At 44.8% G+C, this 27,503-nt stretch overlaps 2 long non-coding RNA genes across 7 annotated transcripts in view; both read right to left on the reverse strand.

Moving 5' to 3' along the window:
- Nucleotides 1–273: 273 nt before the first annotated feature.
- On the reverse strand, nt 274–11,384 carry LOC131492611 (uncharacterized). 2 transcript variants are annotated; one of them, XR_009252173.1, is made up of 4 exons: nt 9,993–11,384; nt 8,565–8,713; nt 7,919–8,396; nt 274–7,781 (listed from the first exon to the last, which is right to left on the reverse strand). It is a non-coding gene; the product is annotated as an uncharacterized LOC131492611 (long non-coding RNA). The 2 variants fall into 2 exon arrangements; XR_009252172.1 differs by having other exon boundaries at nt 274–8,396.
- Nucleotides 11,385–18,787: 7,403 nt separating this feature from the next.
- Nucleotides 18,788–27,503, reverse strand: part of LOC131492613 (uncharacterized) — a 28,408-nt gene continuing 19,692 nt past the window's right edge. Inside the window, exons 2-5 of one of the 5 annotated variants that reach the window (XR_009252178.1) lie at nt 22,108–22,551; nt 21,360–21,437; nt 19,528–19,749; nt 18,788–19,273 (exon numbers count right to left, since the gene is read on the reverse strand). This is a non-coding gene — a long non-coding RNA (uncharacterized LOC131492613). Of the gene's footprint in view, nt 19,274–19,527; nt 22,552–27,503 lie in introns of all 5 variants that reach the window. The other 4 variants (XR_009252176.1, XR_009252177.1, XR_009252175.1 and 1 more) reach the window with 4 other exon arrangements.

A 27,503-nucleotide genomic window follows, 5' to 3' on the forward strand; every position in this document is an offset into this window, starting at 1 on the left:
AAAGAAAGGGAGGAAGGAAGGAAGAAGAAAGAAAGAAAGAAAGAAAGAAAGAAAGAAAGAAAGAAAGAAAGAAAGAAAGAGGGAGGGAGGGAGGGAGGGAGGGAGGGAGGGAGGGAGGGAGGAAGGAAGGAAGGAGAGGGAGGGAGGGAGGGAGGGAGGGAGGGAGAGAGAAAGAAAGAAAGAAAGAAAGAAAGAAAGAAAGAAAGAAAGAAAGAAAGAAAGAAAGAAAGAAAGAAAGAAAGAAAGAAAGAAAGAAAGAAAAGAACGGAAACTCACGCAATCATTCGCCATCCCAGGCGGAAGAAAGTTCAGGGAACGTGCGGACCCAGAGGAAGTGGAAGCCAGTATCTACTGAGCGCTTACTCTGGGGACGTATGTTACATACGTTAGCTCACCGAAGCCTCCCAGGAACCTAGGTGGAAGAGGAGGAGGTCAGGAAATGAACTTGGAGAGGTTTGATCCAGTGCCAAAGGGCAAAATATCGAAGGAAAAACTTCTTGGTTTTCCAAAGAAATCCTTCAGAATTCGGTGGCAAACTAGATATTGAGGTATTTGAAGGTAGCATCAGCCTAAGTCACTGCTAAAATAATGCAAAATAACTCTGGTGACATCTTAGAAGGGTTCCTCTGACCACGAACGAAAGATAACAGAAACCCAGCTCCTGCACGGCCACCCCCAGAACAGGGAAATGCCCCTCCCCTAGCAGGCGGCTGCCCTGACTTCATGCTCCTCCAGCTTGAAGTCAGGTGGGGGCTAGATGACCCCAAAGTTTTTTGTTCCCAGCATTAAACATTGGTGTTTCCAAGCACATGATAGAGTCCAGCTCGTAAAGGGTGGACAGTGCTTATTAAATAAGCAGTTCAACGGAGACTCAGAAAAAGACCCTGGCAAAGAATTTTTGGGAAACCTTTCCATTATCGAAAACTACTCGCGCTGTTTCTGGAGGACGGTCTTCTCCGGGGTTTCCATTCACCTGCTTCACTCCCAGCGAGGGGTTGCGGGTTCACGTTCTCTCCCCGCCCTCATTCACGCATTCATTCTGCAAACGAAAAATTCTTCTTGGAAATGTAGGCGGCACAATGGAGTCAACCCTTACAAGATGATCCTGAAAAAGTTGTGCGTGCTAAAACAAAAAGAAAACCTTCTGCTTAAGGACCACCGACGTTCAGGGGCGCCTGGCTGGCTCAGTGGGTTAAGCATGTGACTTTGGCTCAGGTCAGGATCTCGTGGCTCGTGGGTTTGAGACCCGTCGGGCTCTGTGCTGGCAGCTCGGAGCCTGGACCCTGCTGCGGATTCTGTGTCTCCCTCTCTCTGCCCCTCCCCAGCTCACGCTCTGTCCCTCACTCTCTCTGTCAAAAATAAACATTTTTTAAAAATTAAAAAAAAATTTTTTTTAAAGAACCACCGATGTTCACAATGCCTGATGGAAGACAAGGAAATAGAGGACTAGTCGTGTATCATGGTTCTAAGGATTCAGGGTTTTCGGGGTTGACTGCGCTGAAATAAACCCACTTCCTCTGCTAGCGCAAGTACTCACTGCTTCTGGAAAACCGTCTGGCAATTCTTATCGTGAGTTCTAAAATAAATCAAGCCCTTTGACCTCGGAATTTTCCTTCTAAGGATATGAACTTCAGGAAAGCAGGTTAAGCAGTACAGTGTATTGTTTGACCTCTGGATTTAGAGTGTCCGTATTTCACCAGCTGTGCAACTTTGCAAGGGGGACTCAACCTCTCTGGACCTTGGGTTCCTCGCCTGCAAAATGGGGATAACTGGCTCTGCATCACGGAGGTGTGAAGACGACTGAGTTATTAAATGTAACATCTTTATTTATATACATCTTCTCGTTTATTTTTCATGAAAACTCCACACGGAAGGCAAGAAAAATATTAGCCTGATCCGGTCAGCAATAAGCAGTCAATTAAGTGTGGACTCTTTTTATTGTTACCGTGTCCATCGCCGAGACACAAATGTGGCCGTGGCAACATTGTCTCTCACGGGGAAAATGTGTTAAAAATGAGCTGTCCCACAATGAGAGAATGGTTACATAGACGATATTTCCACACAATCAAATAGGCATCTACTTAAAATGTTTTCAAAGAAAGGTTCACGAGATGGGGACAATTCACCAAAGAACGTTCAGCAAAAAAGTGGGCTTGAAGTTGTATGTGATGTGGGGGGTGGGGGGGATCCCAATGTGGATGCAATGTGGTACATCATGTGTCTTCACCCAAGTCCCTCCTCTGGAGCCCTGATCCCTCCCCGGCTGCTGGGATGTCACTGCTGATAGCTCACAGCTGCACCCCTCACTGGGAATTGTCCTGGGCCCCAGGAAGTAGACGCATCCAAAATTAGCCCCTCCGGGGCGGGGCAGCGGGGGGGAGGGAGGGGGGAGCAGTGACTTGCTGAGGCAGGGCCACAAAGGCCCATCCACTTACCTTCCTTTGGAAGCATTCTGGAAGGCCAGGCCCGCTCAGCCCCGGTCAGTGGGAGCCACATTTGGAACCAGAGTCTCCCTCTGCGAGCTTCTCCCTCCCTTTCGTCCAGGGGAGTCTCCCCAAGATACACTCCGCATGCAACTTTTATCTCGGACTCTGTTTCCAGGGAACCCAATCAGATATTATGAGGGAACATCTCTGAGAGACAAAGTTCCTGGGTTTCCCCAATTCCCTGGGATGCATCTGTATTATTTTAAATGGATAAGATGGCATTGTTTTAAAAGAGGCAAGGTCCTCCCTGGAGTGTTAAAATTAATCAAGCCCAGGAACTTGCAATACGTACATGTTATTCTTCTTCCTGATCTCAGACTTTTTTTTTTTTTATGTTTATTTATTTTTGAGAGAGAGAGCCAGAGTGCAAGCAGGGGAGGGGCAGAGAGAGAGAGACAGAGGGAGACACAGAATCCGAAGCAGGCTCCAGGCTCCGAGCTGTCAGCACAGAGCCCCATGTGGACCTCGAACTCACGAACTGCGAGATCATGACCTGAGCTGACTCAGACGCTTAACTGACTGAGCCACCCAGGCGCCCCTGATCTCATACTTAAAAAAAAAAAAAAAGTGACTATTTTAATTTAAATGATATCACTAGTAAGTAATGAGCCGAGGTTAAATGCTTCAGAGCATATACGTCCTCAACCTGGTGTCAACATGGCTGATGTTTCGGTCCCAAAGATGCTGCTGTGGGTTACAGCGTAATTCTTTTCTCCTGGAGAACTGTCTTCATACACTCGGCTACCGACTAGTCACATCAGAAAGTCACCCCTGATACATCTTTGGAATAAGTGCTCGGCCATCCACAGTGGCTCCTTGGAGGGGACAGTGCTTTTTACGGATCAGCGTTGGATGATTGTTTAGAACGAAATCGGCCACATCACGTTCAGAGTCATTTTCATGTTCAACGTGACGCTCCAGGTCTAATGCCGCAGGCTGCCTGTCAACATCTTTGGCTAAAAAATGATGAAACTTTCCAAGTAACCGAGTCAGACTTTGTACGTGGAGGTACCGGACGTGACCTCCTATAGATAAATGCCAAATTGTTGTAAGGACGCCAGCTTGTAGAAAACTCCCAGCCAAACAGTACGCGCTACCCGCAGATAAGCGTTACTGTAACAACTGATAAATGGGCAGAGAAGACGTCACAGAGAGGGTAGGGAAATGGCTTGTTTTTAAGACGGCAGTCTTACAAGCGATTCCGATCCTGGGAGTCTATCTCAAGACAATAGTCAGAAATGGCGGGGCAACTTTCATGCACAAGAATGTCATCACAATGCTATCGTTTATTTATGACGAAGGGAATACGCCAAGTGCTCAACGCAAGGGAGATGGTTGCATAAACGGCCACATTGAACTAAAGGTTCTGAAGACTTGAGGATAATAAGGAAACATACTCAGCCACAGTGTTGAATGAACGAAGCAGGATATTCGCTTTTATGGCTGATGCAATGTCAGCTATATAAAAATACACAAAAGCTATGTAAGCACGAAGAACCAACTTGAGAAAGAACAAAATGTCACCCACCAGTGGATGTCTTAGCACAGTGAGGTGATGCACGATTTCCTTTCCTTCCTTCTACTTGGTCTCATGTTACGGATTCTCTATGATGGAACAAAGATTATAAACTTCATATGATAACAATTGAAGGAGGAGGAGGTGAAGGAAGAACATGGTTGTCCCTTCACCCCGGTTTCCGAGGTAATGAGAAACAGTCAATCTGAGGCATCGTAGTTGGAACGGGGCCCCAGGCTACTACAAAATAGGGTGGAAAACCGACAATGTGAGAAATGGACCCACACAAACACATTAAAATAAAGGGGAAAGGGGAACCACGGTGAGAACCTGCATTGGGGTGATATTTTGAAATGTGAGCCAATGTGATTTTCTTGTGTTTCTTTCTTCCAGATCTTTCTTCCATTTAGTCAGCTTTGTGCTCTGAAGCACTCGTCCAGACGGTAGGGGAACCACGAGTCTGTCCTTGGCTTGAGTTTTAGAACCCAAAGCCTCTGAGGAGCTGCAAAACTTGGGGAGGGGAGTAAGAGACAGGCTCTCTGGCCCTCCAGGTTAGAAGGCATTGCCCAGACCAGGAGGACAGGGCAGGCTGGAGAGGAGGCCAGGAGGGACCTCAACAGGGGGTCCTGCAGCACAGCCCCCTCCCCTCATCGTACAGAGATGGGAGAGGAACAACCAGAAACCCCACACAGGCCGGAGGACACGCGTACCCCTTCCCCAGGTGGAGCCAGGGAGGCCACAAGATGCCAGAGTGGAAACATGGCGGGGTCTAGGTCTCCCCGTTCCAAAGAGATGGCAAAGGGAAGCTGGATCCTACATGCCTAAGAGCAGTGGGAAGAGTGAATTCCACCCAGTGCCCAAGAGGATGCAAACTGCCCTTCCTGCTCCAGAGAGCCCACCGAGGGGCCCAGGGCCTCACCAGCTCAGCATCTTCGCTGCCAGGGAGGTGGACCCCAAGCCCACTTGAACTAGCAGAAAGATCCCCCCAACTCTGAAAGAGGCCTGAGATGAGAACAGAAAAAGGACCCAGCAGCGATCTGTGTGGCATCAGACATGGCCATCTCGGTGGCTGCCAGCACAGAGAGAAACTCATGCCCAACAAACACAGTGTCCTCAGTCTAAATGGTAGCTGTGGGTAAGCCCCCAGGAATGCAATGTAATCATGGGGAGGGGTGCTGCTGAACTGACGGAAATTTAATTTCTAATACCCAAAGGAATGGGAACTCAAATGAGAAAGTAGCTATTTCATTGATACTCAGAAGCCATCGATTGTAAAATGCATCATTAATTTATGTACCACTAAGAAAGAAAGACGCCAATTAATCTATGAAACAATGCTTTCTCATCACTTAAAATCTGTATTTTATGCTTGCTGAAAAAGCTTTTCTAGACTTATTGGGTCAGAGGCTTTTATTATACATCACACTTATGCATATACAAAAAAGAAAATAAATTAGTTAAGAAATCCCCGAAGTTATCTTCGCATTCAGAGTTTACGCATTCGGAATCAATGTTCATATTTTTCTGCACAGCGCTGTCCTCTGTATTGATGATGAAACATTTCTTACAAGTGTCCCCACTGTTGGCTCCAGGTTTTCTTCCGAGATGCTGCCATCCATTCTAAAAGGTCTGATGTGGGTGCTTGCTTGCTTGACGTGTGCAAACAGGCATTGCCTTTGTACACAACTCAGTAACAAAATGACCACAGTTTCAAACGCTTGTAGTAATCTACGTCTATTACCTTGTATGAGGTTGTTGCTTTTCAGCGAACCCCCCAACACAAATACCTGCTTCACTAATACCATATCTGCACCCCACTGCTCTGTTTCCAAACCTTTCTGTTGAAAGGTAACGATAACTTTTCATCTCAAACCTGAAACTTGGGATGATCTTTTTGAAAACAGTTCAAACAGCAACTAAACTCAACTTGGGTCCTACCAACAATGCACAGACTTCAACAGAAGGGACGGTCATAGGAATGCCTGTGAACAAGTTCAGACATGCACGGGCCATTCCGTCCACCCTGCCACCCGGGAAACAGCAATTCAAAGATGCCATCAGTGAGAAGATCCTGATTTCTGAGACGTTAACGCATGAAAAGGCATGCATTGGAATTAATGAAGTATGACAACTTGAGTTAAAGAAATACTTAAAGGTGCATATCTTGCACGGTGGACTGGGTAAAATGAAGTTATGCCCATTACGCAGGTTTAGTAATGGGAGATCCAAGGGTCCGTGAGCAGCCCGGCCACAGAGAAGGGTCCGATGTCCTTGGTCTAACGTGGCCTCACTATATCTGGCGGGAATTAGTTCAGCAGGAACAGCATCCCCGAGCTGCTGACATGAAAACGGAGGCTATATGGTTTCACAGAGGAAGTATCACAGCCATCCATCTTCCTGCCCCTTCAAATAATCCACTTTCAGCCCAGCCCTTGATCAGGTGGTGAGTCCTCCTGACAAAGAGCAGACCAGAACCTTCCCTTCATGGCCCGGCTGTGGTACACTATACATTCGACACAAAACAAGCAAACACTGACAATGAACTGACAGATGAAGGGAAGAAAGGGAGTGTGTAGTTAACAGCTTGCAACTGACGTGGGTTTGGGTCCCCGAGCTGTAATATTTATTATCTTATGAGTCACTTAACCTTTGAGAGACAGAAACTAGCTGCTCACCGACACCATTGCCTCTTCTTCCTGGGCATTTGCCAAGACCATGCATCCCAGCCCCCTTGCCTTTCGATGGGGTCATGGAATCAACACCTGGCCGATGGAATCTGAGCACAGGGAGGAAATAGACCACTTCTCGACTTGGAATCTAAACCCTTCTGCCTGATCCTCACATTCCCTCCCCTTTCTCTTATCAACTACCACCAGATTCACAGGGGCCAAAAGGAGGATTCTGATGCCCTACTGGCTTTCTATATGAAAGGAGCCTGAAGCCCCAAATAACTGTGTTCAGGAGATAACCTTGACCACCAAACTACATGGATGCCACAGTGGCAAAATATAAGTTACCCCACTCTAGGTAATACACCTCTCATGCTGCAGTGTCCTCATGAGGACCAGTCAGCCCTGTGCCCGCCATACAGGAAGTGCTACCTAAACAGCGGCCATGTTACCATTGTTGTTGGTCCTGTCATTCATTGCCCTTGTGGAGGCAAAGAACGCAGATAGAGAATTCTAACAGGCTGGAGGCTTTTTGCAGCATAGAGGGAAGTAAAACTTCTATAAATATCAACTCGTACCGACTATATTTAAAGTGAAATTTGAGCAATCACATTTTCAGAGTCTGAGAATTATCTGTAACTAGTAATAAAGACCCCGAAACGGGGTACCTGGGGGGCTCAGTCGGTCAAGCATCTGACTTCAGCTCAGGTCATGATCTCGTGGTTCGGGGGTTCAAGCCCCGCATCGGGCTCTGTGCTGACAGCTCGGAGCCTGGAGCCTGCTTCAGATTCTGTGTCTCCCTCTCTCTCTACCCCTCCCCCACTCATGGTCCATCTGTCTGTCTCTCTCTCAAAACTAAAATAAACATTAAAAAAAAAAGTCGCTTTAACCAGCTTTCTTTCTAGCTGTGCCTGCAATGTGTTCTCCTGACACCTGAGAGTTTCCCAGCCAATCTCTCATTCATTGGTTCGTTCATGGATTCATTAAAGAAACATTTACTGAGCACCTACTACGCACCAGGCACTGTGTTAGCTTCTGGAGATACAGCAATACCAAAACACACACAGCCCCTTCTCTTCTTGCTCTAACAGCTCGGTATGAGAAGACAGACTAGAAACAGATAAACAAATCAGCATATACTTACATATGTAGAAAAAGTGTTCTAAAAGTGGGGGAAAAAATAAAATCATAGTGTTCTCTGACTGGGGAAGAACAAGAGGGACTCCAGAGATCAACCAAACACCCACCTGAGATGATAATTAAATCATTTGGTCTACACGTGTCTTGTCTCCTCAATAGACTGTAAATACCCTCGGGAAGGGATTCCTGCAGCATTTGGCAATGTCCCCACACATAATAGGTGCTCATTAAATTCGTCGATAAGGCAGCTGGCTTTTGGTCTTCCAGACGGCGTCAGCCCGGCCTGGGTTTTGACCTTGTCTTCTGCCCATCTACTGCTTTTCTTCCATCGGCAGCCCCCACTTCAAGGACATGGCCATATTTTTCCATCATCTTATTCTTTTGTCAGATGCACACCGGTGGCCTCTCAGGCAGGACTGATCTTTGTGGTCTCCAGCAAGCTAAAGGATGTTTGGGAATAATCTTGGTAACAGCCATCTCTCGCGCATCAGTCTCGGCGGGTGGCGCAGAGATCCTGGGAAGGTTTACGGGATTGTCTCCTCTTTGGGAGACTTGTTCGGAGCTTAGTCGTTCTTTATCCACTCTCTTAAAATAAAATAAAAAAATTAAAAAACACAACAGTCAGAGTCATTATTAAAAGGGAAAAATCAAACAGTAATAACACTCCAGAGACACCAGAAGTATTATGAAAAGGAAGTGTTTAAGTGGAAAATACTGAGCTTTGGAAATAAAACTGCAGGCATCTGAACTTACGTATGAAACCCAGGAAGGGATGTGAGAAATGGTGAGAAGGTCTTTTGCCATTGAGTCAGGTCTCTGGCAAATGATCCCTGATGAATCCACATTTGCTCTGGGATTTGAAACTTTCCATGCTCTTATATTTCACCAGCTGCTTTGAGTTACTTTTAAAGAAACACATTTTTAATGAGAAATTTTTGACAGAGAAGGCAGTGCAGATGTAATTCTTTGGAACAATTATTTCCTTTGTTGATAGCTCTTTTTTTTTTTTCCTCCCACAGCACCCACTTGCAATTACAAATAAAACAGTAATTAAAACTCTAAATTCACTCAAAATTATCATCCCATCGGTCACCTCCAGATATCCTTGAAATGTCATTCTGGAAAGAATGTCTTGTTAAAGATGCAATGCGCTAAGACAGAGGGTTTAGATTTTTCTGATTTGTAGTCATAAATTGATAGTATGTGGGAAATTTTTAACTGACTTGAAAATTATCACAATGAATTAAAAATCTAAGTCAAGAGACCCTAGGATAGCCGAACTCTCTTGGTGGGGGGGGGAGGGGGGGTACAAAAAGAGGCTAAGTTGGGTTTTGTTGGGTTTTATTTTTTTTACATTTCTATACAAATTGCAAGCACATTCAAGGATTTAGTGACATATATGTTATAGACCAACACACTTCCCCCAGTGCAGACATGAAACGCTTAGTCTAATTTAGCCGTGATCTATGTGTATTTTTTTGAGTCTCCCCCTGAGACAGGGTGTGTTGAAATCTGATGGTAACTCATCAACTGAGTCTTTGAAGATTTTTAAAGTGATCCAAGAAGTGCCTCTCTCCCCCCATTCCTCCTCCTCTTCTCCATCCCCTCCCCCTCTGGCATTTCCCACTTTCCTAAAAGTCACCGTCCGCCTTCCACAACGCCATAAACAGGCAACTTCCAAGAGTAGCTCCGACTGCCTCTGTCCTTGGCCCAGGTAGGTCACTCATCTACCCTGGTCTTGTGTCCGATCTCCTCCCTCCGGTCCTCACAAAGCCCGGTCCTCCCCGAAGGCCTCTGATGAATTGCTCTCCTGTTCCTAAAACTGATGCCCACTCTGCCCACGCAAGGAGCACTGCAGGATGTAGCCTCGATTTACCTTCCTGTCCTTGGCTCTCTGTATAGACAGCAAGCTTGACCACCCCATGCTGTCCGCTGTGAGTCGTGCTACCGTCTCTACAGGGAGCATCTTTCCTCTCGTGTGGGCACGTCCATCCACATCCTGCCGGCCCTTCAGTCCCCACAGGAGAAAAGCTGCCCAATGGGCAGCAGGCTCCATGGGAATCCGGGGCGTTCGGAAAATTCCCAATGCTGATGTCCATCACAAAAAAGCCTTCTTTCCTCCACTAAGCTGAGATCAGAAAGGTTCTCCTGATACGCTCACTCCCTACAATCAATTCTCACCTTTTGTTCTTTTGCTCTTTTGTTTCCAAAGAATGGGACTGGGGCTGGGTGGCCCAGTTGGTGGCTCAGATCATGATCACGTGCTGACTTCAAGCCCCACATGGGCTCTGTGCTGACAGCTCAGAGCCTGGAGCTGCTTCGGGTTCTGTATCCCTCCTCAGCTCACTCCCTCTGCCTCTCTCTCAAAATAAATAAATAAAGATTAAAAAAAAATGGGACTGAGAATGAGTGGCACTGTCACTGTGGCAGTTCCAGGGGTGTGAGGGGACATGTAGGAGACCGGCTCCCCAGCCCCGCTGGTAAATAACCATTCATGACTTGAGAGCACCGGACGAGCCCTCCTGGAGCTAAAGGATGATCTCCAGGCCTCCCGGGTTTGAGTGTGAAGAGGTCCAGGCCCTGCTGGTGAACTTTAAAGCCTCAAGCCCTGGACAGTCCCAGACATGCTAGTGTCTGACAGGGTTCCCATGAGGTGGGCAGATTCGGAACAGCGGGGTGAGAGTAAAGGTCCCACTGCCTGTCGAAGGGGGTTCTCAAACTGTCAGCGTCCAGGGCCGGGTCTTTTGACTGCGAGGACACACAGACTAGTACCTGCAGGTGGGCAACGCGAGAATCCACAGGAGTCACAGGGAACACGGGGACACGAAGCAAACACACATGCGGACGCCTCCAAGAACCACAACTGGGAGACATCAGAACCTCAGTCTGTATTTCTCCGGACTTACCCACTCTGCTCAGCACATCTGCTCCTTTCTTCTCCTTTCGCCGTCCACTCACTGCCTGTTTCCTCATAGTCTTTCCTCTCTCGTAATTTTACTTGTCCTTGGCTTTTCAAGACCTCTCTTGCCCCTAGTTGACCTGGGATCTTCGTGTCCATTTCCTGACTGGCTTGGTCTTTCAGCCCCAAATCTGTCTTGTTGAGAGAGCAGTGTGATTGACCCAAAAACACTTTGAACAAGGTCACTGAAGAGCCTAAGTTAGGTTCCCACTCAGCCTGTGACGTGTTAGCGCAATGGGACAATAGTAACGGGGACGGGTGACATGGTGGCTGTGACCACTCGCTCTGAGAAACTTCACCTCTTAGCAGGGCTGTGATTGGAGCAGGCTCTGAGACCCTTCGCGGCTCCCCTGCTAAAGACGCTGGAGGTTTTGAGTGTGGCAGCCTAGGGTTCCTATCAGAGTCTCCAGATCTGCCTCCATCGAGCATGTTTTTGGGGAGCAAGCACGATCTGAATCCTCTCTCACAGTTCGATAACCTAGCCTACCAGGCTCATCATTAGGGCCTTAACATGTTTAGCTGTTGTCTTACCCTGTAGTTAAATACCAAGAAAGGCCTTTAGAATCACACACTCAGTGGAAAGATGGCTCACCTTCCATGACTGAATTCTTAAAAAAAAAAAAAAAAAAAAAAAAAAAATATATATATATATATATATATATATATATCTCCCACACATAATTCATTAGCTGGTATTAAATTAGAAAGGTCCAGGATGTACCTTGTGGAAATAATTGTGAACATAGGAGATAATTGGGCACATTAGCCAAACAGCATTCACAAGAAAAGCATTTCCCCATGGCTGGTGGAAATCCTGAGGCTTAGTCCTAAGTGTTTAGCATTAAGGAAAATGGCCAAAGATGAAGTATTTCAGAATCAAAACCACTACTCAGAAAACAAACAAAATGGGAGGAGGGTAAGAAGTTACAGTAGAGAGTCTTCATTAGCTCGGCCCCGGCACCCACTCTGGGCCTGTTGACCTGGCAAAGAGCACACCTGGGGTGTCTGTGCCCAGTTGTTTAGCTGGTAAAGAGCCAGAGTGATGGTTTCCATCCTGTTCCCCAGTTGGTCTGTTCTCATCCATTGGCTATAACATGTGCCTGGTTCTGCAGGACCTTGTTCTCTTTGCCGTTGGGTGACACTTTTGGAGAGTGACTTCTTCCCATGACTGACAACTAACCAACCAACCAACCAACCAGCAACAACAACCAGAAAATCAGACTCCCATCCATCCATCTCACCATCTTCAATGGCAGGGGACACCCTATCACCTGTCGCCCAGGGGCTCGTTTTCAGCCTGCTCTGCAAAGATGACAGGAGACAATGAAAGAAAACCAAGGACAAAAGGTTGACACTGACGTCCCTCAATTAGGAAATGCATTTATTTCATGAAGTCAAAGGGGAAAAATTGACTTTCTGAATAAAGGTCAAAAGGAATTTGATAAAAATTCAATATCAATACCTATTTTTTAAAAATGGCTTAGTAATCTAGAAATAGAGGGAACAAAGAGACAGAACCCCAACAAGATAAAGAAGGTTTAGGGGCGCTTAGTCCAGCATTTGCCTCTTGCTTTTGGCTCAGGTCACTGTGAGTTCAAGTCTCGCCTAGAGCTCTGCACAGATAGGGTGGAGCCTGCTTGGGATCCTCTCTCCCTTTCTCTCTGCCCCTTCCCTGCTTGTTTGCTTGTTCTTTCTCTCTCTCAAAATAAATAAATAAAGATTTTTAAATGTCTATATAAAGCCAACAGCTAATATGATATGCATGGTGAAAAAGTGAGTCCTGTTAACATCAAAAATAAGATAAAGATGTCCTCTCTCACCATGTTTAACATAGTCTAGAATTTCTAGTCTCTGAAATAAGACAATGAAAAGAAAAGTGAGGAAAGGAGGTAAAATTGTTGTTTGTATGTGCTATCACTGTTTATCCAAAAAAACCCAAAGCAATTAATGAAAAACTATCAGTCTGAAAAAGAGAATTTAATAGGGCAGAAAGATACAAAGTAGACATAAATTTTTTTCTTAGGTATAGCAGCAATGGCATTGGAACTGGATCAAGGTGATAGATCGAAGAACACACACGACTGTCAAATTTTTAGTACAACAGGGATAAACCCAACAAGCAGTGGAAAACACAAGAAAGTCTCATCAGTGATTAGTTCTTTGGAAATAGAAACATACACAAGAGAAAAATAGTGTGAAGAGGAGAACAGATACAAGAACCTCAATTCAGATTGAAGAAATGTGGAGAGCCAGAGGGGGCTGTGGTTCAATCAATACATAATTAAGAGTTCATAAGCAAATTTCACTTATGAACTGATACTGGGAGAGTATTTAAAAACTGAATCCAGCAGAATATTAAGAGAATAACATTATGGCCAAGTAGAATTTATTCTGTAGAGTATGTAGAATATATTCATATAATCTGCTACAATATAACAGATCAAAGGGAAAAATATATGAGTTTTAATAGACTTGAAAAGGCATTTGGTAAATTTCAATACCTATTCTAATTCAAAAAGGAAGAAACCTTAGAAAAGGAATAAAAGGAAATTTCCTTAACAAAGGCGCCATAGTCCCGTAAGAAGAGACACAATTGGACAGCGAACATAGGAGGCTTAGGAGTTGGGAAAATGCAACTTAAAACAATAAAAATATAATGTTTCCCGTAAGATAAAAGAAATTTAAAAGATTAATCATATGCCATGCCGGCAAACCTGTAAAGAAACCTTATTACTGGAAGCAAAATTTTTAAAAGTATGACAAAACCCTTTTGCAGAGCATTTTGCAAACGTGGGACTAGCATTTCCACAATTTGTGAAAACACAGGCGTGAAAGAGATGTTAATTGAAGTACTTTTTTTAAATCGTAGTGTAGTACATCCCTTCAGGGAACTCAACGCCCACGTGATTCTCAAGCACACTGCTCTCTCCCGGTTGTCACTGCAGAAAATGCACAGAGTACATCCTCGGCCACAGGGTCACTTTTTGGGCCTCCATCACAGAGAGTCTAGGATCTAAGAGGCACAGAAAACAGAAAGAGCAGGGACTCACCACCCACCCCGCTGCCCGGTCTCAACAGCTGTTTAAATACTCCAAGGTCAGATCAGAGAGCTTGAGCCAACCAGGTGGCCTCCACATAAACATGACTGTGACCCATGGTCTCGTCAATCCTGCCTCCAGTGGATGGAGGAAAACCAGAAAGTGAAATGAAGATGTGCCTTATTTATTGAAATTCCCGGCTGTGGCTGCAACTCGGTTTAGCAAGCATTTAACCCAGACACGACATGGGTTCGGTGCTAGGGACACATGGATGAGTAAGGCATAATTCGTGACCCCTAATCATTTAAATCTCAGTTGTGTTTTTGATTCCAGATACTTAGACATAATTAGAATTCCCGGGGCCAAAGCTAGTTACTCTAAACCAGTGGTTCTCAAAGTGAGGCCCTGGGACCAACACGGTCAGCTTGTCTGAGAACCTTGTCAGAGATGCAAATTCTCAGTCCCCACTCCAAACCCATTGAATCAGAATTGCTGGGGGGTGGAGTCTGAAATACACTTCAGTTTGAGGACCGTTACTTTATATTAAGCACTAAGCAATGCCTAGATGATTTTCCTTGTGAAAATTTTGCTAAAGATCACCTGTGGATACCAAAGACACCGCTGTGTAACGTGTATATATGCTATTTCGTTACAAGATGCTAGCACACCTTTTGTGTGGATGACTTCTGAAAACATACCAGCATCACAGAGCTAGTCTCTGCAGAATGTTCCTAGAGCAGACCCCCTCATGTACTGCTAGATCAATGCATAATTATTTATTGAGCTCCTATTATTTATCTGATACGTACAATCATGATGCCATGAACCATTTCACGCATTCTGAATTAATTCCATGGGATAAATTTCCAGGCATGGGACAACCGTGTGGGGAAAAAAGAATAGGAACATCTTTATAGTTGTTGGGGCGTGTTGTCATGCTGTTTTGCAAATGGGTTTGCCCTCAAATGATGCCGGCTGTCCTGTGAGGGGTAAACTTCATCACCAACTTCCCCACACAGGACAAAATCATTCTATCTTTATGTGTTTAAAATGTTGCCTCAAGGCTGCTCAATTCTACTTTCTTTGTTGTCTAATGAGGTCGTAGATTTTTCCCATGTGTTTCTTTAATACTTGCATTGACTCTTGTATGACTCATCTGCGGATGATTTCTTGGCTATCAGAGATATCACTAAAAAATACCCACTCAAGAATTTCTTACTAGACTCTGGAAACAGTCATGTTTCAGGTTTGCTCTAAGTAAATGAGAGCTTGGAATTATATATCAAAAAATAAGGAATACCTCATCTGGCCACTGGTAGAGTGTCTATTGAGGTATCTTTTTGAGTTTTTCCAGGGCTGCTTCTAGCGGATAAGGAGTATGTCTGTATGAATTAGAAAGAAAAAAAAAAAAGAAGAAAAGAAAAAAGAAAAAAAGATGTCTCTTGATGGAGTTTCAAACCCATGGCCCAGGGACAAGGCCTGATAAGCAGAGAGCTCCAGTCTTCATTTGCTCCCGAGCCCACGTGCCCCTACACAGTGAACAATCTGCTTGATCTTATCCTACTGCCCTGGGTTGGTCACTCCTGTTTTCTATAAGGAACTCCTGGTTTTCTGAAAACCAGAACAAAGCAGGAGGAATTCTGCTACTTCCCCACTTTTATGGCCTAAGTTTCTTGCATGATGGTTTCAGATTGGAGGTCAGCACCACCACTCTGGTTGTCTTCTCAACCAGGATCAGGAAGGAAGGAGGGAAGGAAGGAAGGAAGGAAGGAAGGAAGGAAGGAAGGAAGGAAGGAAGGAAGGTAGGTAGGTAGGTAGGTTTGGTTTAGAAGGAAGCCCTGTGCCTAATGAAGCAAGTTGGACACTAAGAAGGATCCAGGATTTGGAAGGCATCTCCTGCCATGGCTCATGGAAGTAAGGGCTGAGTGTGCCCCAGTTTCTTATTAGTGAGGAAGTGGGGAGAGTATGCTGCTAAAGTCTTGGTGGTGTCTAAGGCAATTCCCTGCAGGACTCCCTCTCCATCAGCTTAGGTTGTTCAAAGAACTTTCTAGGTCTACCTCACCTTGTCCCTGACCATTGAACTCTTAATATCTCTCCTTGCTCTTCCAGATGTTGACACTCATTTGCACCATCAGCTTAACGTGCTCAGCCTTTCTTAGCTTACAAGAAAAATCCTTTGCTCTATGCAGCTCTTCCTCCATCCCTCAACAGCTGAACTTCTGAACGAATCACACACACAAATCTATACTCCCTCACCTCCACTCACCACTTAGCCTGTGGAGACAGGGGCCTCTACTCCAGCAAGCCCTTTAGAGCTGTTCTCACAAGCCTACCAGCTTAACGCTTTCCTTGTCAAGCTCAGTGGACATTTTCCAGTCCTTTTTGCCATTGGCCTTGAGAATGTGTATGCTCCATACAGACAGAGCCCTGTCTGGTTTTCACAAACATGTCCCAAGTGTATCCTAAAACAACAGTACCTGGTCCACAATAGGCTCTAAACAAATATTTGCTGAATTAAGTACTCTCTCCCGCTTCTGCTTATCTGGACATTCTCTTTGAATGTCCTTTCACCTGAGGATTCTGCTTCAGCTTCTGAAAGACCAAATAACTAAATACCAACTTCATTGTCATTTCTGGCATCCCTGAACTTGTGCCCACCAATAATCGTGTGATGGCACAGGTTTCCTTCATAGCTGATCACATCACCGTAATACAGAAAGAGCATGTCATTCAGATTTATTGTTAATATCAAAATATTCACTTTCAGGGGCGTCTGGGTGGCTCAGTTGGTAAGCGTCTGACTTCGGCTCAGGTCATGATCACACGGTTTGTGGGTTCAAGCCCCACGTCGGGCTCTGTGCTGACAGCTCAGAGCCTGGAGCCCGCTTCAGATTCTGTGTTTCCCTCTCTCTCTGCCCCTCCCCAACTCGTGCTCTGTCTCTCTCTCCTTCAAAAATAAACATTAATTTTTTTTAATGTTTATAATGTTTTAAATACAATTTCAATTAATAATACAGGTCAAAATAGTAAAGATAACGTGTCACCATTTCAGGCTTTGTGAGACTAATTGGTAGGCTAGCATTCGTGAAAATAAATAAAATCACTTTTAAGAGCTATATTTCACGTGCAGTTGCTTAATCACATTAGGCTGTAAGTCTTTCAAGAAAAAGTCTTACTTGGGAACCCTTGCATGCCTTGTAAGGACAAATTAAAAGGACAATGACACCTTGACCGCCTCCAAGTTTCACAAGTAAAGCTTTCCAAAATCTGGACACTGCTGCCATCAGTTATCTTGGTGCACACACAAGACAGAACAGAAAGAAAGTAAAGAAAAAAGTATCAGAGAACAGTAGGGCTCCCCAGAATATCTGGTTCCTCTACTGGCCTCAACTGAAAGCAAACAACAATTCAGTATTGCAAATGTGCACACACTTGGCCAGAGTCCGGGAAGAGACGGCACCGAGGGCTGATGGCTTCTACTCCACTCGAAGTGCTCCAATCTGACTGCTTGGGGTTTTTTTTGTTTTTTGTTTTTGTTTTTTTTTTAATTTTTTTTTTCAACGTTTTTTATTTATTTTTGGGACATAGAGAGACAGAGCATGAACGGGGGAGGGGCAGAGAGAGAGGGAGACACAGAATCGGAAACAGGCTCCAGGCTCCGAGCCGTCAGCCCAGAGCCCGACGCGGGGCTCGAACTCACGGACCGCGAGATCGTGACCCAGCTGAAGTCAGACGCTCAACCGACTGCGCCACCCAGGCGCCCCCTGACTGCTTGGTTTTTAAACAACAAAAGAGTAATAATTATTATAGTTAAAAATAAGAATTCAAATGTATTCTTATATACCAGAATTTCATTCTGTTGTAGTGTACTGGTTTGGGCCAAGTACCGATCTTAACACTAGCAAAAGTATCTATTTGTAAGCTCTCTTTCTCTGATGACACTTTAAATATTGATGTCTCTGTGAGAAATACAGAGAGGATGAGACCCGTTAGGTAATACTGCAATCATCAAAAAATAGACTGTGGAACAAAACAAACTACCTCAACAAATAAATGTAAAACCTTTAAAAAAAAAAAAAAAGGATGAACCCACAGGTGGAGACCTAATGGTTATATTAACTAATTGCAATATAAACACCTTAGTAGGAACATGACTCAAATAAACAAATAATATAACAAATAAATATATGTATAGGTATGTACATTTATGGAGAAATATACAAAATGGGGAAATTTTAATACTGACCAGATACTGTATTCTATCAAAAAAAAATACTGTTAACTTTTCAGATACCTATTGAAATGCTTAATAATAAAATGGTACGATATTGAGGATTTCTTTCAAAACAATGTAGGCAAGGGGCCGTGAGTTGAGGGTATAGAGGAAATAAGACTGGCTGGGAGTGATAGGGCCACCAGCTTCCAAGATGACCCCAATGACCTCCACCTCTTAGTATTCATGCTCTTGTGTGATCTTCTCCCACAGTGAACAGGGTTGACCTGTGTAGCCACAAGACACTGTGGAAGTGAAGGCGTCTGACTGCCAAGGACAGGTCACATACATCTTCTGCCTTGCTGTCTCTAAAGGTGACTCACTTTGGGAGAAGCCAGCAGGCACATCATAAAGACCCTTGAATAAGACGTCCTGCCAATGGCTGGCACTAATTTGCCAAGCATGTGGGTGAATCCCCTTGGAGGCAGATCTCCAAGCCCCAGTCAAGCCTCCTGATGAGCACAGTTCCAGATCCACACAGCTAAGGCGCTCCTGGATTTATGACCCACCAAAATGGTATGCAATAATAAATGTTTACTGTGTTCAGTTGCTAAGTTTTGGGGCGATTTGTTCTATGCAATAGAAAGCTAATGAACATGAAATCGCTGAAGCATGATGATGGTTGTACAGAGGTCATGACAACATTCTCTCAGTTTTATACGTTTGAAATTTCATGATCGAAATATTTGAAGACCAACAGTAAATAGATAGATAGATAGATGCTTCATCGAAGTCCATTATCTATTCTGTTCTCTACACTCTACCTCTATGCTTAAATGAATCATTTCATACCTTCATAATAAGTTTACCGTCTCCCAAATGTCTGAATCCCAGACCTTCACTAAGTCAGATCCATACCCCTAACACCAAACATCCTGCTCCTCTTCTGGTTCCGTCATGGAATGTTACCATCATGTGACCAGTCACCCAAGGCAGGAATCAGGAGTCATGCTGGACCGCTCTCACCCACGAAGCCAACCACTTTCCAGCACCTGTTTTTTCTGTCTTCTAAACAGCCATTTACTCCCTCTCCTCCTGCTTCTCGATCCTCACTTCTATGGCCCCAGCTGAAACTTTCATTTACTTACACCAACCTCTTATGTCACTAAGATTATGATTAGGGTAGCTGAGCTGTGCTGATAGATTCATATACACAAGGGCTCACATTAAGAAATGTTTATTTCTGGGGCGCCTGGGTGGCGCAGTCGGTTGAGCGTCCGACTTCAGCCGGGTCACGATCTCGCGGTCCGTGAGTTCGAGCCCCGTGTCGGGCTCTGAGCTGACGGCTCAGAGCCTGGAGCCCGTTTCCGATTCTGCGTCTCCCTCTCTCTCTGCCCCTCCCCCGTTCATGCTCTGTCTCTCTCTGTCCCAAAAATAAATTTAAAACGTTGAAAAAAAAAAAATTAAAAAAAAAAAAAAAAAAAGAAATGTTTATTTCTGGCTCACATATGGTCCAGGGTATGTTTCCAGACAGTAGGGAGGCCTGTGTTGATGGCAGCTCCAGCATCTTCCTGACTTGGTTTCCAAGGTCTCAACCCAGTCGGCCAGGAAGAGGAAAAGCATAAGGCCCAGCACAGGGTAGGTCCCAAAGGCCCCATCTCACCAAAACGAAGCACGATTCGCTTCTGCACACATTGCTTAGACTGGAATAAGGACACGCAGCCACACCTAATGGCAAGAGAGACAGAAATGTGGTCTAGTTGTGTCTGGAGCCAGAAGCAGCACGTTTTGGAAAACAGCTGGTTCCCTGTGAAATATCTCTTATGTATTCATCCTTCACTCTGCCACCAGAGTGGTCCATCACGGAACTCAGATGATATTTGTTGAGCGAGCAAGAGAGTGGTATCTAAAAAGGATCTCCTCAAGATTTACCAAGGTCTCCCCGTCAATTTTAGGGTAAACATTGTCACCGCTCTACCTCTCGTCTCCGTCTTGGCATCATTTCACATCATTCTGTCCTTCTCACACTTATGTTCAACAAGATGGGACCGTGTTCTCTCACAGGTCATGTCTCTACACACTTTATCTTCTCACCCTTCCACCTACAGAACTCCCACGCACCCTTCAAGAGTCAGGTCAAGAGTCGCTTCCTCTTGGAAGCCCTCATGAATACCCCACCTCCACTTGCACCCAGGCAGAGCTGGAAGCTGGCTCCCCCTTCAGCTCCTTAGCAGCTGGCACTGACCTCTTCCGTGACTATCACTTTGTCTTGCTATTCCGTGCTGGCATACGTGTCTCTCCCACAGGAAATGAGGCAGCTAATGGGGAGAGCGGTAGGTGTGTCCTATCTACTCTCTTCCTATCAGTAATGGCACATCAACCAGATAGACAGCTTTAGCTTTCTCCATTTCAAACTCCACTAGCAGCCAAAAATAAAACTCTACATGGAAAATATCAGAGAGGTCAATAAAAAGCTCCCTCCTCCTGTTGGGTAAATGGCACCATGGCCATCCAATGGGGATTTCTGCATCTCCCCTCATGATGTACATTAAAATCGCCAAATCCTAGGGGCGCCTGGCTGTGCTCAGTCAGTTAAGCACCGTCTGACTTGGGCTTGGGCCATGATGTCACAGTTCGTGAGTTCAAGCCACAGTTCGGGCTCTGTGCTGACAGCTCGGAGCCTGGATGGAGCCTGCTTTGGATCCTGTGTCTCCCTCTCTCTCTGCCCCTCCCCTGCTCGCTCTCTCTCTCTCTCTCTCTCTCTCTCAAAAATAAACATTAAAAAATTCTCCAAATCCTATCCATTCAACATTCTTGAGGTCACTAGGTTCCCCTCCTCACTGCGTGCTCCTCCCTGGGGAGTCCTGCCCTTCTCCCCACTCTCTCCTCCTTCTAATTGACCTCCCTGTCTTCAGTCTCCCCATTATACCACATTTTCACGCTGGTGCAGACCTCTGAGGGAACTTTCAATGACACTGTCCCCATCCTAGCGTCCTAGCCGAGGCCAGCTCCTCGTCCTAAGTGCTAGGAGGTCCCCAACTCTTTCCAGCTTCATCCCCTGCACACCCGCCATCCACTGATGCTCTATCCCCAAAGAGCTGTTTGTGATTCCTCAACTCCAACATAAGCTTTGAGCCCTCCAAGTCTTTTCCCCTCTCTTTCAAAGCACCCTTCCTCCCCTACCCCCACCCTGCCTTTTCCTACCATAGAACTATTCATTATGAAGCAGCTCAAATAATAGCTTCTTCTGAAGGCATCTCAGCGCACAGAGGACCGTGCAACCTGCTCTCGTAGGACTTAGCACGGACAGACTACATCACAGTACAGTCCTGGCTTACCCATCTCTGTCCTAGTGCTGTACTCTGTATTACAAGGAACTTCTTCCTCCCTTTCCTTCAGTTCTGGATGGGTTTGGCCTGTGAAGACACCAGTGAAAGATTAGAAAGCTAGAAACCCAAAGGAGTCAGGATATCTCTCCCCTCCTCTCAGCTTTCTGTGATGCTCCTGGACACCCCACAACAACCCCCCCACCACCAACTCCCCCCGGCCCTCTGCAGCCCTGGGGCCGAAGCAGTTGCCTGCTCTTACCATAACTCCTGGGTGGCCTTACCACCCACTTTGGCATCTCGGTTTCCCCCTCATCAGGTAACCAATTCCCTGTAGTAAATGCCCTCCAGTTTAAAATGTAGAGGGATTCTGTTTGGCTAAGGGGATCCTGTCTCAGATACACCATCTCTAAATCAAGATCATCAAAGACAGGAGGCATGGAGGCAACCAGTGCTTAAGAAATTTTCATTTAAAGAATGAGTAGAGCCCTATTAAGCTCTATCTCAAGTTAGGCAACATAGGGAAAAAGGAGGAAGCATATCTCTGGAGATGTGAGTGGCTCCCACGGGTAGGTGATCACATGAAACATTTCAATCAGGCCGAGAAAGAAGTGTTTTATGTAGGGGCCTCTACAGAAACAGGCAGAAAATTCTCCCAAACTGACCCTGACCCCTGGCCTTCTTCGCTAAGATCAACCAGTATTCCATTAAAAAGTTTCAGCCACAAAACGGGGCATTCTTTCCTTGTGATTCACATTACCCAGAAGCCTCCGGTTTCCCGGAATTTGTGTTAAGTAGTAGCTTTCAAAGATGATAATATTTGCCAACAATCCCTGGGGCACCACTTTACGTTTTCCTAAAACAAAAAGGGGATTATTTTGTCCGTATGTCTCATTTCCACAGGCTTTTGCATATGGTAGCTCTTCCCCCTCTGGCATTAAATAGCAATTTCTCCCATTAAATTACGAGAATGATGCTTCGCCTTTTAAACATCAGTTGTCAATTAAGGTTGACAAACAAGCTTCCTGACCTTCTCGTGAACATCTTACCCAGCATGTGGTTACTAATTTCTCACTCCTTTTGTGAAACACTGGTCACAGACAAGCAGGCAGAAATAAACAGGGAGCGTTTTCACCAGCTTCCTAACATCACTGTCTCAGTTCTCTGCGCCTGCATGGTCATCCAAACGATGATCTTTGAAGATCTGTAGGAAAGAAAATGATTAGATCATTGCGGATCTAATCAAATCGAACAACGCTCTGTTGACAACTTGTTATTTTTCTCCTCCTGCCTTTCTCCATCCTTCTTCATAACGCAGGGGGTGTTTAATCACTCCCCCTCCTGCCCGTGGATTAGTACGTCCAGATTCTGGCTTTCCGGTAAGGTCCAGTTCAAACACCAACATCTGCTCCCTGAGACGCCCAGCATGCTGTCCTCAGGGGAACTCCTCCTCCACTCACTATCTTAGGCTGCATTCGTGGACATGACGTTCGTGAGCTTCATGAGGGCAGACACGAGGTCTCTATGCCCCTGTGGCTCTTATGTAGTAAGTGCTCCACACATAGATACCGAATTAATTCTTCAAGATCCACACCCCTTTCTGTATATATGTTTATCCATATGTGTTCACATACTTCCTTTTTTTAATATTTTAATGTTTATTTTATTTATTTATTTATTTTTGAGAGAGAGAGAGAGAGAGAGAGATTGAGAGACAGAGTGCGAGCAGGGTGGGGGCAGAGAGAGAGAATGGAAGCAGGCTCCAGGCTCTGAACTGCCAGTACAGAGCCCAACTCGGGGCTCAAACTCGTGAGCTGTGAGATCATGACCTGAGCCGAAGTCGGCCGCTTAACCAACCGAGTCACCCAGGCACCCCTCAAAAACTTTCTTTGGATAATTCAATATAGCAATCATCCAAAGCACGCATCGTTATCCCCATTTTATAGAGGTGCAAACTGAGGGTCAGAGACAGTTCAGTAATCAGGTTACAGGCTGGTTGAGTTGCAGACCTTGCACTGAAATTCAAATGTGCCTGATTACCCAGGGCTCTTTTCACTACAGCACAGTGTCTCTTATGACTTCAAGCGGCCTGGAGTTTTCTCCACTTTCCAAAATCAACAGCACAGCACTATAATCCTTCTAGGGTTAGCATTGATTTTAATATCCATATTCCTTTGGGATTGTTTCTCTTTCTCCTCTTTACCTCGTGGTACGTGATGCTTGGGAAAGCCTTCTGCCTGTGAAGACAGCCTGTGATCTAGTTTTGTCCTCCCTTGGTTTCCTTTTCCATAGAGAACGTATTCTTGGACTTCTCTCAGTTCTTATGGTTTAATAAAGCTTTCCCCAAACACACTGAAGGTTTTGTTGTCTGTATGCACGTCTCGTCCCTCCTACTGGTCACCCCTCCCTTATGATGGGCTGTGTCTTTACTAATAACATTTCACTTGAGTGTGAATTGACCGGCTTCCCCTTCACTTTTTCAATTATACAAGCAATACAAGTCCATTGTAGAAATGACAGAAAATTCATATAAATGAAAGGAAAATAGTAATAATTAGAAATCCCACCACTAGGGGTGCCTGGGTGGCTCAGTCGGTTGAGCATCGGACTTCGGCTCAGGTCATGATCTCACAGTTCGTGGGTTCGAGCCCCGTGTCGGGTTCCGTGCTGACTGCTGGGAGCCTGGAGCCTGCTTCAGATTCTGTGTCTCCCTCTCTCTCTGCCCCTCCCCTGCTCACACTCTGTCTCTCTCTCAAAAACAAATAAACATTAAAAAAAAAAAAAAAAAGAAAAAGAAATCCCACCACTCAGAGAAAACACTCTTACTACTCCAGTCTCCATCTTGCATTATTTTTACCCACATAAATACATTTGTGGGGTACCTGGCGGCTCAGTCCATACACTCTTGATTTCAGCTCAGGTCGTTATCTCATGGTTTGTGAGATCGAGCCCCATGTAGAGCTCTGTGCTGTCAGCACACAGCCTGCTTGGGAATCTCTCTCTCTCTCTGCCCCTCCCCCACTCACATTCTCTCTCAAAATAAGGAAATAAATTTAAAAATAAATATATTTGTATATATCTATACATATTTTTAAGATAAAATTATATTATGTGCATAAGTTATTTTTAATTTAAAACTTGTTATTTAGTGTTCCATGGACATTAAAAAGAACAAAATGTTTTATGTATTTAAAGAAATCTTATTGATTTATATTAAATTTATCTATAATCATAGATATAATCATAGATCTCTTTGGTCAGGTAAAAATTCAAAGGAATGATGCTAGTGTTTCCTTCCTCTGTTGTTTTGATTCTTTTCTTCACACATTATAAATAGATTTCGTATTATGTATTTTGTTGTTCAGTACACATTTTATTACAGTAATTTTATTGAAGTTTGTATATGTCAACAATAAAACTGCAACCCTCCGTCTTAGTTGTTGATTTTTATTAAGAACATAAAAATTTTTTTATGTTAAAATTGGCTATGTGGATTGAGTACCTACTGTGTACAAGACACAGAGGACACAGAAAGTCACCAACATACGTCCAGGTTGCTAGTCTTGCCGTTAATTCGTGCACGGGCGTATTTGGATCCATTGGCTCCATTTCCTCTCTCCCTCTCAGGACTGTCCGCCATCTGTCCACACCGCACTCTTTCTTGTCTATCTATCACATGTCCGGTGTGCTCCTTCCAGTTCCCTTTCCCTCTGTGTTCTCAGAGCATCCTTTACCTGCCTTTCACTGAACTGACTTTATTCTTGGCAGCGTTGACTCTGTTCCTCATGGCTTCCGATGCCGTCGGAATTTCTGTCCTGGTCTTACTGTCCCCCTGCATTTGAGTCTACGTTTCCCTTTCTCCTCATCTTGCTGTCTCTCTGTAACATCTTTCTTCTCTTCTTCAGAGACTTCACAATTTCTTTAAGGGCCCCGAGAGAGAGCAAATGCTCCCTAAAATGTCATCGTCTTTCCTGAAATACACTCATCCTCTGTATCTGAATCGATGGCAATCCTCTGTTTGCAGCAGAATGTTTTGATAGGTCCTGTTTTTGTTTTGTTTTATTGCTGCTTGCTTATTTTTAAAATCATTCCTTTAATTGAAAAATATATTGAGGATCTCCACAGGGCAGGCACCGGAAGGATAATGTTGAAAGGAAAAAAAAAAAATCCTAGAACTAGCTTCTAGTCTCATTCTCTGGTGTGAAAGACAGACTTTAAGCAAGTAAGAAAACAAATATGAATTAGGGCCAGGTATTAAAGAAAAAGAAGGGAGTCCTATGAGAGACCATACCCGGGGAAACTGCCTTAGATTGGGTGACCCTCTAAACCTCTTGGGAAGTGATATTTGAGATGAGATTTCATGGATGAAAATGAGCAATCCATATGAAGAGAGAGTGTAGGTGTGAACCAGGTAAAAAGAACAGCACATGCAAATGCCCCGAGGCCAGAAACCCTCTTGCTTTTCTCTGCCCTGATCACTCTGCAGGAGTTGCAGTGAAAGAGGCAGGCAAAACCAGGCCACACCCAGGCTGGTACAAGCTTGGGTGTTCTTGGAGATGCTACGAGAATTCACTAGGATCTCCAAGGAAAGGAGTGCATGATCTGACTGATACTTTAAATCCATTGTGGCTGCTGCTGGGAAGCATGGGGTGGAAAGCCAAGTAGTCGAAGCAGAAGTCTGTTAGGCTGCAAAGTCAGTGATCCAAATAAAAAATTATAGTAGTTTAGAGTATGGCAAAAGGATTCAAGATATATTTTGGAATTGGAATTTTGGATTAAGTGAACTGGGGTTAAATGGGGGTGCAGAGAGGTTTGTTAAACAAAAGGAAGAGGGGTGCCAGGGTGGTTCACTCGGTTGAGCGTCCAACTCTTGATTTTGGCTCAGGTCATGATCCCAGGGTCATGGGATTAAGCCTCAAGTTGGGCTATGCACTAAGCATGGAGCCTCCTTAAGATTCTCTGTCTCTCTCTGTCTCTCTCTCTCCCCCTCACCCTCTGCCCCTCTCCCCCACTCACACACATGCTTTCTCTCTAAAATAAAAACACACAAACAAGAGGAAGAAATTGCCAGGCTTTAGGCTCAAGCAACCGGGTGGATGGCACCACTGTAATTGAGATGTGAAAGTCCTGCAGAAAAACAGCTTTAGCGCTGAGAATCAGGAGTTCAGTTTGAGACATGGTAAGTTTGTGATGCATTTGAAAAATAGACAAGATCAGGTCTTTACAGGGAAATCTTGGATGAAATTAAAAGTTGGGGAGTCCTCAGGACACAGAAGGTATTTAACATCACATGGATGGATTAGAGAATCGTGGGTAGAGAGATAGAGAGAGATGAGTAGGTAGCCACACACCACAGCCTGAGGGACTCCCAAATTCAGACGTGTTGTAGGACAGAAAGAGGGAAGAGAAGAACCCACACACTAGAGTCACAGGAGCAAGGAAAGAAGGTGTTTGAAGAAGACAGAGTGGTTGACCTCTGTGTAAAATGGCAATGTAAAGATCCTTCTGCACACCTTTCCTCTTAGAAATCTGCACTGAACAAGAAAAATGAGAACAGAAACACAGATTCACAGATTCCAACCATAATGAATCCTGGAAATGTCTGTAGACCACAAAAATATGAAGAACAGAAAAGATAGGGCAGGACAGTTAGCACCTGTCAGAGCAGTGAAACGTGCCACTTCAGTGTCTGCCACGAGAGGTACTGACGAGAACGAGGTCAAACCCTGAAAAGATGCCAGAAGCAGAGGCGTCTGGTGTTGTGCAGGCGCACGGGGAGCTTTGGGATTTGGGATGTCTTGCTTGTCCATATGGATGGACACCTGATATGCAAAAAGACATCTCCACTAGAGGACAACCCATGAAGATCAATGGAATGTCTCGGGGAAAATCAATGAAATGGATAGGTTACAGGTGAATTTGACTCTGTGGAACATTATATTGAAAGGAAGGAGAAATATTAGCAAAAGTACAAGGTACAAGGAAATGGGCAAGTGAAATAAATCGGGCAATTACTAACTACAGGAAAAACAAAAGTCGTGTAAGAAGCAATCAGTATGCTGCTTGGCAAAGCAGAGGGCAGTGTTTATTTAGTCCAGTGATATTAATACTTCATAGTGATTTAACTAAAACCTGTGGTATAACCAGGAGGACTGG

Source organism: Neofelis nebulosa, chromosome 13 (genome assembly GCF_028018385.1).
Source record: "Neofelis nebulosa isolate mNeoNeb1 chromosome 13, mNeoNeb1.pri, whole genome shotgun sequence".
NCBI classification, from domain to species: Eukaryota; Metazoa; Chordata; class Mammalia; order Carnivora; family Felidae; genus Neofelis; species Neofelis nebulosa.